The sequence below is a fragment of the Falco rusticolus genome, chromosome 2 (genome assembly GCF_015220075.1).
Source record: "Falco rusticolus isolate bFalRus1 chromosome 2, bFalRus1.pri, whole genome shotgun sequence".
NCBI classification, from domain to species: domain Eukaryota; kingdom Metazoa; phylum Chordata; class Aves; order Falconiformes; family Falconidae; genus Falco; species Falco rusticolus.
This window is the reverse complement of record NC_051188.1, coordinates 120577760-120596151: the sequence shown is the minus strand read 5'-3', so window position 1 is coordinate 120596151 and position 18392 is coordinate 120577760.

Sequence of the window (18392 nt, the reverse complement as noted above, 5' to 3'; positions counted from 1 at the left end):
GCATGGTTGTGCTATCCGTGGTTGTGCTATCTAGCACATGGTGGGGGGACAAACTGTGGTGGTACATCGTGACCTGGATGTATCTGGGAAGAATGGAGCTGTTTTAAATGTGAGGCTTCATGTAACTGCCCTCATACTTGGTTAAACCTGCCCTGTCCATGTGTTGTATGCAAACTGGTCATAGAGAGCCCACTTAAAGGTCAGGGTTGGAAACTCTTCTGGGCAAGTATGTCCTTTAATGCCACGATGAGTCTACCTGGCTTGTCCGGAATGTAAGAGAGAGGCAAGTGTGCGTGTTACTGCTCCTTACTGATCTTGTAAGGGGTTGTCCACAATAACCTGACTGCCTCAAAGTCACCCAGGAATTTCTGTCATGCACTTATTAAGGGCTTTTACGATCTTATGGTCATGCGGTTTTGCTGTCTTCTCTACATTCACAGGGAACTCCCCATGAGTCAAGTTTTTAAACAGCAAATAACCTCTGTGAACAGTGCAGTGTTTCCCACTTCCCTTCTCTCACCTCTGTGATCCGCAGCCCTTAGAGCTGGGATGTGACAGCTCCCAGCCCTCTGATACGGGGCAGCTGCTGTTGCACGAGCTGCTCGGTCAAGCCCACTGCTGCTTTGTAGATGGTGCACAGTGCCTCGCAGATGGGCTCTAGGCAGGGTAAAGTGGAAACCTGCGCGCTTAGACACTGCTACTGCTCAGCACTATGAATCTGCGACCTATCTTGGACCTCACTGTGCTAAGTGATGTACAAACAAAACAGGTCCCAGCTCCTGGCACTCTGTAAGCTAAATCAATGCTGACATGAAGTTGTACAGGAATCCAGACAGACATAGCTACATTCCTCCGGCCGTACTAGCACAGACCTGTCAAGTCACCTATGAAAGATAATTAATTTTCAGAGACTCTGCAAAGCTACTTTGGCAGATGATACTTTATCAGGCATCTTTGTCACAAAACTGAAGCAATACCATGAGATGGTAAGGGACACTTAACATTCTTCCAGCGCCAACTTAGTCATGTGTTATGAACAGATAGCCAGCTGACACATAGCTGTATGAAAACATACACACTTAATAAATGCTTATGTATAATAGATGACAGATACTTATAACCTTAAGCATAATGATATATAGCTATCTGGACCAGAATAATTGTTAGAAAAACACTTCAATCCCATTTCAGGTGTTCTCCACTTCAATACTGTTGAAAGCTGTAGTGTAGCCAAGAGATAAATATTTGCAATAATTAAATTTTATAGATGAGAAACATCTCAGTTGCAAACTGAAACTTTTGTTATTTTCCTCAGTCTCCTCTTGAAGTAAGAGCGAACGCCGTAGTACTGAAGATCAGCATTTCTTCAGCTTGCGGAGTTTTCAGCATCCAATGAAGACTGGAAATTCTGCATTTAGCTCCTTTTTCAAGGAGTAGATTGGTGAAATAAAAGAAAATTATACCTGCTTCAACAACTGAGGTCAGTAAGTATGATGACCAAAAAAACTTCCTGAAATTTCTTGCGCTACTTACTTTGCATTTCTGGGATTTTTAGAGTAACCAAAGATTCATACTGTAAGGTGTAACTGAATTTCAGTTCCTGCAAAGAATGGGAGTGTTACTACTTACATTGTGACTTTTAGTCATACAACTTTTCAAAGACATTCACATTAAGATGGGCTCTGCTCTCTTGTTCATTGCCTGGATAAAAGGCAGATGCTGACACCTGTGTATTACGATCTATATGCTGATGCAAAGCCTTTTTTTTTTTTTTTTGTTACTTTTTTTCCCCCCCTACTTAAATGTCAGCTTCCTTTCTGTGGTACTGACTGCTAGACAATGAGCTCCAAGTGATTGTAATACTCTTTGGACTCTTCAATTATGTCCCTTTTTCAGATTCCCTATGTGGAATTAGGATCATCTAGACTGCTTGAGGACTCATCCCCCTCCCTCTGACAACATTTAAAAAGCTTGCTTAAAAGGTGAAGTTGTTTCAGACACTCTAAATGTTGAACCAAGAATGTCTGGGTAAATCTAAGAGCAGAGATGCTGTATTTGTAGCGAAGGGAATAAAGTTATGGTGGATTCCTGTACTGTGAATGAACTGATGGTCTTCCCATCATCGCCTGAAGTGCACTGGTTTCACAGCACACAACTCTGGGGCACCAGGGGTTTAGTGTGTCCCAGCTGAGTGTTAGCTGGGGTTTTCACTTGAAAAAATGTTTGCGGAGGAGCCCCCAGATGCGCTCTGGTGTGAAGGAAGCACTGGCAGCAGCCGAGGAAAACAGAAGCCCCGTGGCTGCGGTGCCCGGCGCGGTCGGGGCGCTGCGGTCGGGGTCCTGCCCCCGCGGCAGGCGCAGCTCGGCCGTAGGAAGGCACGCTTGGAGTAACGACGGATCTCGGGGTAATCTGTTCTGTGGGGCTGCCTTCGAAGGAGCTGGTAGCTGGGTGTTCAAACCTCGCGGTGCCGCGGCTGCCCACCCTGCATCTCCTCCGGCAGCTCACGCCCCGGAGGTCCAGCCCCGCTGCCGGCATCACCCCGACGCGGTTCGGGTCGGGGCTGGGATTCGGGTTCCCCGTGCCCAGGGGTCTGGCTGCCGCCTCCAGCCAGGGGCGAGGGGCAGCGACCCGGCCGGTGTCAGGGCTCGCTCCCAGGGGCTGTGGGGTGCGGCCCTGGGGGTCCTGGTTCATTTTCCCCTCAGCGGCCGGTGCGGTTGCGCGCCTGGGCTCGGCGCGAGGGCGCTGTCGGCGCCACAGCGGCGGGTCCGCTGTTGCGGGTAATGCGCGGGAGCCCTGCAGGGGGCGCTGCGGGGCGCCCGGCGGCGGGGCAGCGTCCGGGCCGCGGGGTGCTGAGGGGCCGCGAGTTCGATCCCCAAGGCAGCCGCGGGGCAGCGCTACCTGACGGCCGTTTCCACCCTAACCCATTCTGAGTCTTTTTGCTCTTTCTGAAGGTTTTAACCACTGACAGGAAAACTATGGAAGTGTGTGTGCATCTTGAATGAATGCAAGGCCTCATGGACTGGAGGAAGAATATTTTGGATGTTCTTGCAAAGTAGTTTTGAAGTGAAAAATACAGTGGGGAGGGACTACATATTTTGGCAAAATGAACATCAGTATTCTCTTTTCTGCAATCCAGATCAAAACTTTCCTGCCGCGACATACTGAACATTCAGTCAGACTTCTGCTTAAAGTGAGCTGCAGCACTGAGGTGGGAACATGTGGTTCTGTGGGATCTCCTCGTCTGTAACTACAAAGCTGGAAGTTGGAGGTGATGCTGGTTGCGTAAAGCAGAAAGGAGGAACAAGCTGTGGAGTGGGTGGGAGCTGCAACATGGTAAGCACAGGCAGGCAGAGACTCTGTAGTGCCTGAAGAGTAAAAAGCGGTCTTTGTGCTCTTCAGGGGTGGACTAAGCAGGGTGTAAAAAAGCTGGATATAAAGGCTGCAGCAAAATGAGAAGTGGGAGGGTGGATGTGTGCACACTAAATAAAACCCCCCACCTGCTCAGAATGAATAAGAAACTAATCCACACACACTTTGATTTGGGCTGGAGCATTCCCCATTTCCCAGGCAATGCTGGCATCATGTGGCCGCTTTTCTTAGCTTGCCTTGTACTGAAATATTTCTGAAAAATCTTTGCTCTTTCTCAGCATCTTTCCTATTGGAATACACTCCCTGCCAAAAATAAAAATAAAGGTCATGAACATCACTAAACTCAGATACTTCACTCACCTGATTGTTTTGGGACAGCATCTATACCTTATAGAAGACATAAGGTAACTTGGTTGTTTGTTTGGGGCCTTGTACTTTCTGACCACTGGTCATATTTTTCAAATGGTCAGACTGCCTCTTCTGACATACAAAGGAGTTTCTAGCTGTGATTTACTTTTCCATCTAAATGAGCAGAGGAAATTGCCACCTGCATGGCAGGCTGTGGTGGGAGTGTTTTCCCACTGTGGGGACACTTGTAAGGAGGGAGAGCAATGTTAGAGGATGGTGGGTTTGCAGGGAGTGAAAAGAAGCTAAGGCAGCAGCAATTCTTCCTTGAGAGGAGGAGTGTGGGCCGCAAGAGGAGGGTTGAAGCTCATTTTGGAAGGAGCTGGAGGAGAGATCTTGCAGTGGCCAGGAGACACCCAAACACGGAGAAGGAGCAGGAACAAGGAGGAAAGGGAGCTGTAGTGATGCTTTTCATGGGTGCTCCGCAAAGGAGCAGCATCCTGTTGAAAATCTGTAAGAAGACATCAGTGACTGCTGGGCTACATAGAAGAAAAACTGTGCATATCATTCTGAGTTTAGCTCATTAGTTTAATAACCCAAGCTATAGAAAATGAGGCTATTCTTACAGCAATACTACCAGTATTTTGGAAGAATGGAAACCTGGGTAAAGATAGTATCTAATACTAGCTGAAGTGGGATCCTGTTACACAGACCAGATTTAAAGAATTTTGCAGAAATGCCCCTGAAGCTCAAGTAAATAAAGCCTATGTAGTGTAGCTTTAATCAATTTTACTAACAGCTTATTAACCTCCATCTGAAATAACCTGCCAAGAACAGAATCTGTTCAGAGGAGTTCCTCTTTGAAGTTCTTTACATCCAGATAAAATGGAAAACTTGGCAAGACACGTAAAACAGTCAAAAAAGAAGGTATTTCTCCCAGCCATGTTTCAGACTATGAAAGAGACAATACAGCATTATTAAATATTAAGACAGAGCATGTGTATAATTGCACACATGCACAAACGTACAGAGGAGCTGTGCATACTTGTGTATATTTCTGTGCATAAAAACACTTGTGTATATACACAGACACATGCCTTTCTGCAAAGACTGTCCACAATTAAAAAAAAAAGTCTCATGCAGGTGCAAAAGGGGTGGAAGTATAGAATGATTGATAGAACTGCTAAACCTTCTTCAAACCTTGTAAATCCAAGTAAGTTTCAGCTCTCTGGATACCCAATATCAGCAAGTGGGAAGTCAATTAGTAGGAAATATATGCTTCATTCTAAGGTATGCAGTGCTATCTCTATAAATGCAGGTGTGTGTTTAATTAAACAGTGATGATAACTATGGCTGTGATTTTATAGATTTTATGAACTTTTTATGATGTGTTTAGGTGACAGGGAACCTTTAATCCGACTCTGTGTCTTGTTTAAATTGGTTGTTCTTAGTTAAAATGTCTAGCTTGCATCATGTCAAAGCTTTGGCAGAGTGATATGGTACAAAAATCTGTAATCCATGATAACAGAGGTACTTGGACATCTGCATTGCATAGTGGAAAATAGATAGTTAAATGTTTTTGCATCCAGGTGAAAATCCAAAGCAGATCACTAATTTCTTCTCCATTATCACTTACATTCCAAGTGCAGTTTCCTGGGAAAGCTTTCTGTCTCTAGAGTAAAGCCAGCAAAATCAGACTGATTGAAGTTAGTACCGCAGATACATCAATGCAGGCCCTTTGCCTTTCTCTGGTAAACTCTTTCCTACAGCTTCTGTCCAAAAAGGAAGATATTTTCGATTCTTTGGCTGTGTATGATTAAATATAAAGAGTAATAAATGCACATACCTACTCTGTGTGAGGGTTGCTACACCATTTGTTCATAAAGACTACTTTTTCAGCGCTTGGTCTTAGAGATATGTTGTTAAAAAGGATGCAAAGGTACCACGTGGGCTGTTTTATGTGTTCTTCCAGTGTAATTTTAAATGGGAGACTGCCTGCATTGTTAAAAGTTGGGCTGGATACACACTGGACTCACCATTACCTAGAGAGTTCACTGGTGGAGTAGGACTCGTGGGAAGCTATTAAATATTTTCCTGACTGTTTTGAAAGGGGATAAATGGCTGGAAAAGGAAAATGAGGAAGTAGATAATGTGACTGAGGAGAATAGGTTCTTTTTAACTGTGGAGCTAGGGAAAAGGTGAGCCTTTGGTAGTTTACTCTTTCTCTAACTGTAGCTCTGTCGTCTTCTCATTTCTCCTGGCTGGAAGAATGAGAAGTTCTTTCTTTAACATGTATCTTAGAGGCTTTTGCGTAGCTCTGTGGGTGAAGGATGGGCTCCGTCATTAGCAAGGATCTTAATAATTTTGAGCCATGAGAGCATACGACCTTCCTGATGCCTGTGTACCTGTACCAGGGCCATAAGAACAGCCCTGGGCAGCTGGAAGCCAAGCGCACCTTTACGAGGCGAACAGGTCTCTTGCTGCCACAGGACAAAACTCACTCTGTAGGTGAAAGAAAAATAATGGGCTGTTGAGTTTTTTTCTAAACTGTTACTTCCCCCTTTCACTCTGGTTTCTCAATGGAGTCAGTTACAGCAGTTAACAGCTAGATACCATGGGACATGCTAGCAAAGCACACTTTATGCTCTCCAGAATATTGCCCATGAATCTGATGCATTGCAGGAAGGGTTGGGATATCAAATCCAGTGTAAGAGACATTGAAAATATAAAGCAGTATGTATGTGCTGGAAATGGAAGCTACTAAAGTGCTTAGTGTAGTCGAGCTCAGATGTAAACATATTTTCAGTGAAAGAAGAAAACATGTTAAATTACCATTTTCTTTTTTGCAGGGGGATGAAGGAGAAGAGAAGGCCTTAGATAATTCAGCTCTTGGCTTCCTACCTAGCTTATTAAAGATTAAAAGCTTTAGTGTATGTGTCTCCAAGTATCTTTGGTGACAGAACTCATAGGGAAGTTTCAGCCCTGTTTTGTGGATAAGAAATAGAAGTAGAGTATGGGCTGAGTAATCAGCACAAATGTCCCAGGGAAAATTTATGACTGAACTGGAAAAGATGTCAAATTCCCCTGCTAAGTAAACTAGTCTTTCCTTACACTTTTAATGAGGTCAGCACCCTGGTAATGGTAGAGTGACGCTGTTCTTGCTAACAAAAGAATAAACCCCCCAAAACTTAGTGGAAATCAATATGGGCAAGACTGCATTGCTGCAGGAATTGGTAGGTTTTATATTGGGGAAGAATGCTGAAAGTGTTAAAACTTCAAGATCAAAGTGCTCTTTAAAGATACCTTGACAGCTATTAAATTCAGGCTGAATATCCCTACTTTCCTTGATTATATCAGCTACAACCCAGTTCTAGGATAGGCAGGGGGGGATGTAGTGCTTAGTTAAGTGTGATGAGAATAAAACAGCCGTGATCCAATACATGTGAGGATTGCACTTGACTCAGGTGGCACTATGCTGGTGGAATGGTATCCCCTGGGAAGGGGACAGGGTATAGTGGGATACTACCTCAGCTCTTTCATATGGGAAGGAAAGGAGTATTGAGGGAACCGTCTGAACTTAAGCAGCCATTTAGACAGGTGTGAGGTTTTCCATCTTGTATGGAAGGTAGAGACTGGCAAAGCCACTGTGCCTGTCTGTTCATTCAAGGGTCTGGAGCAGAACAAGCAGATGCGGGGGCTTAGGCTGGGTGCTTTCTGGTAGTCCTGGCTGCGTTGCTACAGGCACAGCTCTGGCCTCACCAGGTGGATCTGGCCTGTGGGACTGGAGGCTGAAGGAAAAGCTTGCAGAGCTGCTCTGTAAAATGTAAAGTATGTACCCACCTGAGGGAAAGAGTGTGGGAAGCGTATGCCTTAGTGGTAAGGCTTAAGAATAGGTGAAAATAGGTAGGTAATACCACAAAGGGTAGCAGGTGTGTTACAGACGCTGGCTATGGACTGACTGAGCACTGTGGGAAAGCAATTGGAGGGAGAGTTTAATACATAAAAAAACACCCTTGGTTTTCCAGTAGAGGCACACAGGATTTTCTCTTAAGACATCCTTTCTGCTCTTTCCCCTAGTCCCTAGCTGCATTTCTATCTCATTCCCACCTGATAATATATTTTTTACTTTCCTTTTGTGTCCTTGCCATGCTAGATGAGAGGCTGTTTTTGTGGCAGGTGCTCTTTTGAGAAAGTCCCCACGAGCTTTGTAGGCAGTGTTTCTTGTTCCCGACACAGCTACTCTGCTTCAGTGTGGCTTGTGAAACTGAATTTGAGTTTGCTATTGTTCCTTCCACCCAAATATTTATTATAAGATATATCAAAGCTGTTATGGGCTTTTGAAACTTATGAGGTGGAGTGGGTAATTGCATTAAATGAAGACGTGCGACATGGAACTCTTTCAGCCTCACTGAAAGAAATCTGGAAATTTTGCATCTCTAATGTTTTCCTTGGTGTGCTTGAGGTCTCTGTAATTTATAATCAATTCTACCCTTCCAACATTTTTAATGAGAAAACTACCCATAATCTATAGCAATAGCTTCAATGTAGTGTATCTTACCCTGGTAATAAAAACATGCTACAAGATTTTAATCTAGTATTGTGGAATACTCTTGGGTATTTTTTTTTAAATTAACAGAAGGGCTGACTGCTGGAAGATACTCCATGAAAACAAATTATATTATTAATCAAACCAAAGCACAGAATTCTCCACATAGTGGTTTTAAAATGCCCAAGATGGTCTTTAATTGAAATGTTACCGAAAATAACAGAATGAGAAACTGTGTACTTGGTGCTTAATTAACTTTACAATGTATGTTCAGCCGTTTATATTAGATGGTAGGACCAAAATGCAACTATGTGAGGTAAGAGGTTGCCAACACACTAGGTTCATTTATCTATTATCTAATAATAAATTTTAACTTAGATTAATAAGAACTTCCTTAATTAAACAGTGTCATCCCTTGTTGTGTGTTGAAATGGCTGATGCTAAATGCCGTTTCCATGCACTGTCCATCCGTTAACTTCAGCACTTGCCTTTCCTTATGAGGATTCTGTCACACAAAGAAACCAGGTTTTAACAATGCTTTTTCTCTCAGCACCTGTCGTGTAGTTGGTTGTTGTGGTTGATTTTTTCACCTTTTTAGATAAATTCAGGTTGTGTTTTTAGCCTTCTGTGGCTAAAAAGGGTGCAGGAGATGTAAAGAATTTAATGTTCCATACAGAAGGCCTAGGCTGGTGGTCCTTCGTGTGGTTTCTCTTGGCTCCCTGGGCCAGACATACGGAAGACTGTGTCTCCCTGGAGGTAGGCACCAGCATGGGCCTCATCTGCTTCATGTTTTTGCTCTGGGTCCTGTTCAAATAGCTAGAGGAGGAGATTTAGATTTCGACACAAGATCCAGCTAGTCTTGTAGCAGTGATGGATAGTGGGTGACTGGGGAGGAATACAAAGACAAGACAAACACGTGACGATGCATTCCTGTTAGAATCTGTCTGAGCCACGCTGCTGTGACTTTGTTCAAGCTGTCCATCTTCTTCATGCTGCCAAAACCTACTTCCATAACTGATCCATGCTTGGGCCCTCAGGATTTTTTTCTTCCTGTGCCCACTGTCCTCTTGGGCTAGCTAGCAGATATGTTCTCCTCTTCTACCCAGCTCTGCCCTGACACAGCTGTCTTTGCTCTTGTTCTCCTTAGCACTGGCTGGTGAAGGTCCTGGCTGTGCCTGGTGTGGTGGACCTACGTGATCGGTCAAATAGAAGTAGTTTCTTTGCACCTGACAAGAGACTCATCCCTCTCTTTTAACTTTATAGCAGGTTGTATGGGACTGATTGTAGTACAGTGCCGGCACTCCTCTAAATACCCAAGTGTTGGGCTTGAGCATACCCCCAAAAAAGCAAAGGAAGATGGTGAGCAGTAATCTTGGTCCTATTAAGTGCCTTTTGATATTTGAAGCAGATCCTAAACACTTGTTCCTTTCTGCTTCATTGGAGAAGGGCTCCTCTCCTGAAGGAAAGAGTGCCTGCCTTACAGGATTCAGGTCAGGGCTCTCCCAGGACCCCTGCATTGGGCAGTGGGGGGCTGGAGGAGGTGATAAGGCACCTGTGGGGCCTGAGCTGGGGGAAGTGGAGTGACATCAAGATGCCAGGGCAGGCTAGGACATAGGGTGAGATGATGGCAGTGAGGGCAAGCAAAGGCTTTTCCTCTTTGCTCAGCTAAGCTCTCAGCCACATGACCCAGATGAATGTCAGTGATACCTTGTAGTATCCAGAGCTGCCTCTGCTTTTTATCTTATACTAGTCAATGTCCTGCCTCTAATGGGAGGGTCTTGTCACTCGGTGCAAAGGTACCAGGTGAGCTGAGTGTGGCCTCTCGTGGCCTATGCATATCAGATACTGAGTCAGGGCTTGCTGGGCTGCTCATCTGCTGGGATCCTTGATGTTCACTGTTAATTAAGACCTGCACATCTGTGAAAGAAAAGAAAATGACCACCAGAGAGCTGGCATAACTAGGTTGCTTGCTATCAAGCACCTGCTGAGATGAAATCACACAGCACTGGGGGCATCTATTGCACTAGAAGAGCTGCTGCTATAAGGCATGTGCAAAGTTTTTAAAATGGTGCCACAAGTGGATCTCACTACTGAAGTGTTGATACTCTCACTAAATATACAGTAGAAGCTGTCAGTAATCTAAAAGCTCTAAGAGATGAGATCTTTCAAATAAGGACAAGGTAAATATTAGATCACAGTAGCTTTAACTTATTAATGTTTACTTCTCTGATTTGCAAAGCTCTGTTATAGGGTCTTTGGCCCCCTGCATATCAGAGATGTTCTCCTATGATCTCAGCTGTAGTTTCTTAGCAGCAGGCACCCAGGCTGGGTGTCAGAGGAGATGGTTGCAAAACCTCCATCCAGCCCATCTCACTTGGGTTACAAGAAGATCTACTGCCCTCCGCAGGAGAGCTGTGGAAGCAAAACCACTCCTCCTGAGTGCATTAGGTATGAAAGCAAGTCCTAGCCCAACAGAGCTTGCCTACCCTGAAGAGTGGTAATTCCCTAAGCACAGACTTATGTGACAAGCAATAACAGTGCTAACAATCAGCTTAACCATTTATCTGCTGTCTTTCATTTTAATCCAAAGCAGTATAAGCATCTAGCAGGTAAGTGTCATTTTTGACGTGCTTTTAGTTTCTGGGGGATGTTTGCATGGGTAATATTGCTGCTTATCTTCTGTAGCATCCTTCCATAGATGTGTTCACTTCTGTGCTTGCCCACAGCCCTGAGGTACTTGTATACCTTGGTATCATTGAAGAAAGTTATTACTAGAGCTTGCTAAGTGCAAAACATTCTTCGCACAAAGAAGCTTTCATAATTCTGTACTTCTGATCTGTGGAGCTGACTCACAAGCATGAGTAAACTGTAAAATTGCGCTGGTGCAGTGTGCCTTCCATGGCCATCCATCATGCCCCTGACTCAGATATTATTTCCCTCTGAGGTATCTGGCTCTGCTTCAGCAGTGACTCAACTGATTGTGGTGGTGAACACCACAAATGACAGCCTGCCATACTGAGGGAAGCTGAAACTGGCACTGATTGTGTATTATTATGCTGCAGCTAAGCAGCTACTTTGTGAGCATCTGAGTCATGCCTGCAGCTGGCCCAGAAATGTCTGAGGTAATTGGGAATAAGGTGTGCTGCAAGTCTCTTCCTTTCTCCAGCCAGAGCCCTGTGTCGTTTCAGTACCCCAGCAGCGAGGGAGAGCCTGCCTTACCCTGAAAGGGAGAGAAACCTGGGAGATAAAACAGAGCTTAACTTCCCTTCTGTTTCTGCCTACTGTCTGCCATGGTGACTTAGCCTTGAGCATGAGTGAAGTGCCTGGTTTTCTGCTGCGGTGGTTTCTCTCACATGATTGTGCTCAACAACATATGTCTGCAAGTTGCGAGGATCAGTTAGGGTACATTTAGGTTTTCAAAGTGTATAACGCACACTCAGTAACACTTGGTGTTTCTAACAATTGCCTCTTGCGTATCTGTCTCCCAAGGCTTTTTCCCAGGTCAATTGACTTTTTAAATCATGTAACAAATGCTCTATTTTTTTAAATCAGTTTTTCATCCATATGGACATGGATGCTCTCTGTGGTGAGGTAAGTCACCCTTGGAGAAGTGTGATGTGAGAGTGCTCCGATATGGTAGGGAAGATGAAAAAGCATACCTGTTGCTTTTTTGTTCCTTCTTGCTGTATAAGGGCACAGGATAGTCTTCAACAGCTGCTTTCTCTTTAGGCAGAATCACCCTCATCCCTGCTTTTCAGAATTGGTGCTGAAAAAGAGGAGAACTTTTTTGGGTTTTGCCTGCAGAGTACAGTAGAAACTATTTTAACGTTAACATCTGCAGACCGTTATTTTTGTTTGTAATGAGACTGGGAAATGGTAATGCCTCACTGCTGAAAAGCTATGGCTGGAAAAAACTGGCTTGGGTGAAATTACTAGATTGTATTTTAGCCACAAAAATATTCCCCAGCTGATTCCTAGAGAGCTTAGGATGTTGCCTGGAAAGAAGCGTGTTGTCTTCATAGGTGGAAAAGGTAACAGCTTTTGGAATAAGAAGGTATTCAACTTGGCAGACTGAAAAGTGATGGTAACTGGCAAGCATGGAAAATGGACTCCCTGTCTGGGCTTCCTGGTGGAGCTGCTTTTCCTGGTGAGCAGACAGTGTGCTGTCACTGGCTCCAGTGTGCAGGTTGACGCTCGGGAGAGGCAGCATGGAGTCAGCTTTGCTGGTGTATGTGCATGGTGATACCTGTCAGGGGCTGGGATCTGTGCCAGGGTAAGTACAGGGAAATGGGATACAAGGAATGAAAGCAGAGCCTTGTCTGAGCTGTTTTCTAGCTTAGCTGTTCTTCACAGGCGTAAACTCCATAACCAACTTATTTTACATCAAGAAACTGGTACCCCTAAGTCCTTTAACTAAACACTGGTTTACATTTGGCTTTTCTCTACTAGCTCAGATCTTTTTTTTGTTTATCATTTGGTATGCTGATTTCAGTATTAGTTGATGCTTCAGGGAAAGGCAAAGAAACGAAATGAACACCTTAAAATGTAGTACCTGTGTTTAAGGTGTGGAGAGCTATGTGTGAGAAACGCTTCCTTGTCTGCAAGGGTGATCTGCCTGTGCAGTGAAGCATGGAATTTAATTATTATCTTATTCCAATCCTTATTGCAGCTTGTGGAGCTGAAAACATTATTAATGTAAATAAAATGATTCAGCCTTTCCTAGGTAACAGTCCTCTCTAATTTTCAGAGGCAGCGAGCCCCACAGGCTGGTTCTGCGCAGTCCAAGCCGGGGATTGTTCCCCACCCCACAACCTGCTTTCACCGTAGCAGCGGGACGGGGGACACAGAAACTTGTGCTCTCACCCAGGGCGGTGTAAAACTGAACCCACTACAGAGACCCGGATTTTTGTTGCGTGCTGGTGTCGTGTAAAGCCACAACCCCTTGCGTCCGGCCAGAAGCGGCCCTGCTACCGAGGCGGCCCAGCAGTGCGTGCCGTAGCTGCCGGTGCGCTCCGGCCCGGCCCCGGAGGCCCTTCGGCGGGGCTGGCGGGCGGGCGGGCGGGGCGCAGCAGCGCGCCGGGCCCTGCAGGGGGCAGCAGAGCAGCGCCCAAGGCAGCGCGCGGGGGGCGCTCCCGACGGGCCGCTCCGGCCCCTCCGGCGGGGCGGGCCGCTGCCCAGGGGCGGTGCCGGCCGCTGCGCTCGGGCACGGCAAAAAAACCACCCCAAAAATCCCAAAGGACGAACCGGAACCCTGCCGCTCCCCTTTGGAAAAAAGTGAACTGTAAGAGAGGCAAAAGAAAGCCTCAAGTACAGAGTACGTACTACTAATATAATGCAAGGTGCTGTCCTCTTGGTGCGCCCGGCTACTGCCCTGCGGTGTAAATGGTGGTGGAGGAGCGCACGTGGGGGTGGGTTTCCCATGAGGGGCTCTTAAACACGCTTGCGATGATGCCCGGGCTCCGAGGGATGCCTTCTGCAAAGCCAGGCGGGTTCAGTGGTGCGGCCTGCGCGAAACCTGCTCCCGGAGCAGCTCTGACCTCACTGCTGGCATTTCCTTCGGAGACAAGTTCAGAGGCGCTCAGGCAGGCAGGGAGCTGAAGGACCGTCGTGAGTCCGCCCCTGGCTGTTGAGTAGCGGGGCTGTGGCTGCTGGGGCTAGAGGATGAATGGCAGGAGCTGTAGGGCTCTCCGTGTGCCTTGCCCCCACCGCTGTCCCCCCACGCGTTAGGAGGTGGGAGGCAGGCATGGGCTCCGAGCTGCCATCACTTCCACAGTACTTGGCTTATTCTGGGAAAATCTTCAGCCGGCTGCTGAAGCTAGTTATGAGCCTGTTTTGCACGGTTAGCTTATGTGGCAGGATCTAGCTCTGGGTGTCTGTTACGATTATTTATTATTGTGGGTGAATGTAATAATTATAGCAGGCTGAAGATGCCATTTACTGTATATAATAACTGCTGATTTTATTTGTTGGTATATTTTACTGTTAGTAAAAGCCCCCACAGCAATGGATCTGGTGTCCTGATATCAATCAAAATAAGACTGCTATGAGAAAAGGCTATCGCCCATGCAAAACAACTCCTCTTCAGCAGCATTTTTATTATGTATTTTTAATACACATGCAGGTGGTAGTACATAACCTCTGGAAGTGGTGCAATTAAACAGTGTACTTGCACTCTTTTCAGAAGTCGTGCCAGTATACCAATTTTATGTCTGCAGTCATGCTTCTGCTAGTGGTTTCTCACAATTGCTGTAAAAATTAAACAAAAGGCAGTGTTCTATATAATGTGGTTTATTAGGCATATTGAGAAGTAATACACAGATCAATGAACCTGTATGTAGCCAAATACCTCTGTCATGGCTGTAGCACTTTCTGGCTTGAAAACGAGCTCAAAATTGAGTTTGCTTTTAACACAGGGGTCAGCAGGATGAGTGCTTTGCTTTATATTTACCAATCCCCCCGCTGACCTCTAGAGCACTAATCGGTCAGCTGCGGTGGGGTTGTTTCCCCCATTTATTTGCTTTAAATAACAAAAGCTTCATCTGGCTCCTAATATTTTGCAGTACTGTCAAATCAAAATAGTCAAGTATTTTTAGCCAAATGAAAAATGGTGGATCTCAGAAGGGCTGTTGTGTTACCAATTTCCTGACCCAAGTTGGTTCGATACTTAAGGCTGCTGGAGTACTGGGGCATGGGAGTAAAAGGAGTGGACTGCAATCCAAAACTTCAGCTGTGATGTGAGAAATGTAGAGCTTAAACATCTAAGTTTGACTTGGGTAGAGACTGGAAAAAAGGGCCCTGTCTCAGAAGAGTACTTGTCAGTTACTGCAAGATGTTGCCCACAGCCTTGTGTGGTTGGTCTTGATCTGCTTTGCTTAAAACACTTAAGAATTAGTGAGAAAGACTGTCGTCAGTGATTACACCCCTTCTTGGCATAAGAAATATCTGGATTTGATTCTTCTGATAAAGGATTCCAAAACTTTGTACTTAAGGAAACGGGTCAGCAGAAAAGATGGAAGGCAGGTCCCACTTAGCATTCTACATTAGCTGGCACGTGGCCACTTGTCTTGGCAAATGATTCAGTTGAGGACCCTACTGCAGAGGAAGCTTGGCTGTTTTGCATCCAGTGAGTGCCTCAAGCACCGGGCCATCCTAGGCTATGCAACTGGAATCACACTGAAAGTATTGCTTAGTCACAAAAATATTAAGATTTTAATTCTTCACGCTCAGCCCTTTGCCTCTGGAAAGTGGCCATCAGTTAGGAAGGGGGGGGAGTAGATGACTTGCCAGGGAACATTAAGTCTTAATTGACCAAACTGTGCAAGATTGTTTTGGAAGCTTTTCTGAAACAGTATTCCCACCTTTATTCCCCTCACTTTAGTCACTGGCCTTAAAATGCATTCCTTGATTGCTGTCAGAAGTTTAGCTAGTTTTCATACTGGAGCCCTGCTGCTCATGGAGACTGCTCAGGTTCTGCCCACGTGGTCAGCTGTGTGGCTGTGTTGCTCACATGCTGCATTAGCTTGGCTAAAGCTGTTCCCTCATCCAGAACCCATTTTCCATGTTAGCTTGGTTTGAGAAAACAAGCTCATACGGCACCTTGTAAAGTTACAGGTGATGCTAGGTGTGCCAGAGTACACACATAGCATATGATATCCCTGTAGCCTGGCATACAATGCAAGACTCCTGGCTTACATGCAGTTTTGTTTGCATAGTGCCTGATTATGTGCATCTCTAAGTTCAAGCGTTAGCAACTGGCTGACAACTTCTAGGAAAGTATGGACTGCTAGGTGATGTTGGCAGTGAGGCAAGGAGCAAGGAAGAGGAGCATTGATGTTATTGCCATTAAAGTTTTTAAGACAATGGGACTGCCCTGAGTATTCACCATTTCTAGAAGACCCCAGTGTAACTCCTTTGTATCACCCCTCCCTCAATAGCATCTATGTACAGGACCATTGCAGAAATGGAGGTTATGCAGGTTGGAGAAGGACCTCAGCAGACCATGTGGGCCATCTGAGTCAAGACAATGAACTCTGTGAGCTAGAGAAGCATGTCTTGGATGAGGACAGCAATACAACAGGTACAGAGATGGATGGAAACGGAATTCAAACTATTTGTCAGTGGTTTGCCACCAAAATGGGAGGACTTTGGCAGGTGTGTTCTGGAGCCTATGTTTCTAAGAAGATCGAGAAGTTGGTCGTTGAATCTACTGCTGCTGGATGTTAAATTTCCTGAGCTCAAAAGAACTGGAGGTAGGTCAGAAATGAAAAAAAAAGCTTGAGAAATCAGAAAGATAGCTTGAGAAATCAGGAAAATCATGTGTGTAAGAGAGAGAAACACCATACGATGGAAGGAAAGAAGCAAAATACAACACAGCAGAACAAGTAGGAGGTACTTCACTGGAGCAGGAGCAATGAATTGCACAGAAGCAGGACAGGGGAGTAATTCAGTGGGTATAACTCAGGGATGGGAATAGCTCTGGTCTCTTCTATGAAAGAGAGCATAGGAGATGGTGATGTATCACAAGCTGCGTATGAGTCAGTAGTGCTATGCCATAGGAGAATACATTAGTAGAGCGTATAGCAGAGGGATTACTGTCCATCAGATGTGAAGCAGTATGTCTGCTGAGCATTGCTCTGTCCTGGCGCTGCCGCAGTGCCGTGGGCTGTCCTGCAAGGAGGGCTCCAGCATCTAGGGGAGGTGTGACCGCCCGGGGAAGGCCCCGCAGAGGGCTCAGACCCTGGCACACACAGCCTGACAGATGGAGCCAACCGGCAGCGCCTGGCTCAGAAAACAGCATTGCGCTGTGGAGTCAGGGCACGTCTTTAAATCCGTGAGAGGCTGTTGTAGAAATGATCTGTTCTCTGTCTCTGTGGTGTGTAAGATGAGACCTGATGGACCTGAATTGCTGCAGCAGAGATTTAGGTAAGGTGTTAGGAGAAATCTGCAGTGATTAAGATGGAAAGGATGGAAAGAGGGGCTGTGTGCACTCCCTGAGCGATTGCACTCCCTGCAATTGGAGGTCTTCAAGAATAGACTAAACACCTGTCAAGAGCGACACCAGGAACCTATGATCCTCTGGCTAGCATTGCTGTGGTCTGCCTCCAACATCTTTTATTTGATTGCTACCTCCATCTTTCCTCACTTTTAAATCGTGTGGGACTTTTCCCTCCATTTGCAAGTACACTAGTGCCATCCATCCCTGTCGGGCAGTTTCCCCCACAGCGGCCTGGTGCTGCTTGCCGAATTTCCTCAGCGGCTCAGCCAGTGAACGCTTCTGTCAGGGAAGCCCTTCTTTGCTTTGGGACTGGGGGTGATCTGCTGCCCCCAAACTGTTGAGGATAACGTTGGGGGTGTCTTTAGATCTTGCTGCGGGTCGGGGTACTCCGGAGGGCCCGCGGAGCGGCCGGGACCGCCTGTCAGGGCTGCGGGGGGAGGCGGCGCGGCGGGAGAGCGCGGCGCCCGCCAGGGGGAGCTGCCCGACAAGGAACGAGCGTGAGGGACAGCCGCGGCCCGGCTCACCGCCCGGGCCCCGCTGGAGGCGGGCTGCCAGGCGGGCCCAGCGCGGCGGCGGGGCGGGGGGTGAGGTCGAGCCTCGGGGGCTGCCCCGGGAGCCGGCGTGAGGGGCCTGCGGCGCTGGGTGTCGGCTGAAGCCGGCGCCGCCTCCGCCCTAGGCATGGCCGCGTTCTACCCCGCGCCGGGGTGCCCCCTGCCCGCTGTCAGGGCGGGCGGGTAGAGCGAGCCAGTGCCGCTCGGTTCGGCGAGGAGAAGGGCCGGAGCGGGGGAGGTGGGAGCCTCAGGAGTGGAAGGGGGCGATCCACGGCAGAAAGGCCGGAGCGGGGGCGATGGGAGACCGAGGGGTGGAAGGGCGCGACCCACCGCGGGCGCGCAGCTGAGCGCGGGAAGGCGCCGGGCGGGGCGGGGCGGGGCGGGGCGGGGCGTGCCGCAGGGGCGCCGCTGCCTCCCGTCAGCCTCCGCGCGCTCTCCCGGCCCGGGGCGGGCGGGCTCAGGACGGCCTGGTGGGCCTCTCCGGCCGTGGTAGTTTCTCCTCTTGAACACCCAAAGTTTCTTTTGAGCGCCAGGCCCATTCTTTAATTAGCTGCCCAGGCTTATGAGGAACTTCAGACATACCTGC